Genomic DNA, 1,676 nt, shown 5'->3' with positions numbered 1-1,676 from the left:
CCGGGCGGCGGCCACAAGGGCGGTGTCGGCAATGCGCACCCCGTGATGGACCTGGTTCCCCCCCCTTAAGATCTCCGCTTCTTAGAACGAATGCACACGATCGACCGTTCCGTCCCCCCCGCGCCCCGTCCCACCCTACCCGGAGGAGGGGGGGGGACAGACCCCCCCTGTTGGGCCAGGTACTGCGCCATGACGCTGTCGTCAACGACAACCGGGCCTTGTCGAGGGGGGTACCCTCCTCCTTGTGTCGGGTACATGACCATGGGCGACGGGGCAGTGGGATGGGATGGGGGGTGCGTTGGTTGTGCAATAGTGTACGCCATCTGGGCGGCGGGGATAGTAGATTGATGACTTGTGCTTGCGTGGGAATTCCCTCCGGTAGGGGGACCTGACAGTACCGTGGCTTCGGGTATATCGTTCAGGTCTTGATCTGGCGCGATGACCCCGGATGGGCGGGGATGACGGCCACCGTTCATGCGTGACGCTTTTTCGAGGAAGGGGGGAGGGGAAAGTATGTATGGTCGTCTGTGTGGTCGGAACCCCCGCCCGTGGGAGAATGGTACAAGACTGTGGCGTAGAGGGAGGACAGTGAAGGGTTAGCACACACTCGTGCATGTGTCTACGTCCATACACAGCCAGTGACAGGCCATGCGCCAGCACTTTTTATGGCAAGCCTTATTTTTCCGTGGGCGGAACCTGCCCCCGTCCTCGCTACCTCCCGCGCCGCCCGTGCTTTCCCCCATTGCCTTGTCACTTGGCATGTGCCTTGTGACCCAGTAACCACGGCGATACTCATGTTTGCGACGCTCACAAGACTAGCATCGTTGCCGTGCGGAGCATTGTGTCTGACGATGTGACGGTGGAAGGTGCTTGTGGTCGGCGCTTGACCACTTTCAGGGTAGGTTGCCGGCCAATGCTCTTTTAACCTCCTCCCTCTGGAATACTAGCCACAAACTGCTCAATGGGGGAAAAAAAACTTGTGCGAACCTGATCATCTTCACAATGTTCAGGTGATTTTTATGGTTCCTTCCACTTCTGATTTTCTACATTCTCTTCAAATATTTTTCGAAGTGCTGGAACGGGTAAAGTGTTGATCATTTAAAAAAAATCACAGCCAACATCAACATAGTGCAGCTGGAATGGAAGATGAGAAAGAAAGACTGGGTTATGCCTCCTCAAATCTATCATATCGCCATCCGTCTCGTGGAACCTAAGTGATCAAAATACAAGGAGTAGTGGAAAGAAATGATCAATCCCCCGGCGATGGCCGTACAACCGCCTACGAAGAAGTCGTCAGCACATTGACAGGGTTACCACCGTTTCTTTTCGAAAACGTCAACAAGAACCAAGACAAAGATTTTCCTCACCATATGTGTCCATCCCCCCCGCCCTTAAGCTCCTTTTCACCTCCCTTTCGGAGGGGCCTCGACCAAACAAAGGTCACTCGGTAGCACCTTTTTGCCCCCAGCTCCTCGACGCATGACAATCCTGTACACTCTCCTGCTTTGTAAATTCTACCCTCTATCGAGACCTTTATCCCTCCCTTCCTGTCGGCTTCCTCCTTCCACAAGCTTCCTTGCCACGCCCCTCGCGGCAGTGAGGTCCTTTAAATCTTTCCTCCCTCCTTCCCTCCATCTGTCCCTCCCTCGTTTTTCCCTCTTCAGTATCTATGCAGC

The sequence above is a fragment of the Nannochloropsis gaditana genome (genome assembly GCF_000240725.1).
Source record: "Nannochloropsis gaditana CCMP526 unplaced genomic scaffold scaffold241, whole genome shotgun sequence".
Lineage (NCBI taxonomy): Eukaryota > Eustigmatophyceae > Eustigmatales > Monodopsidaceae > Microchloropsis > Microchloropsis gaditana.
This window is presented reverse-complemented; position numbering follows the sequence as displayed.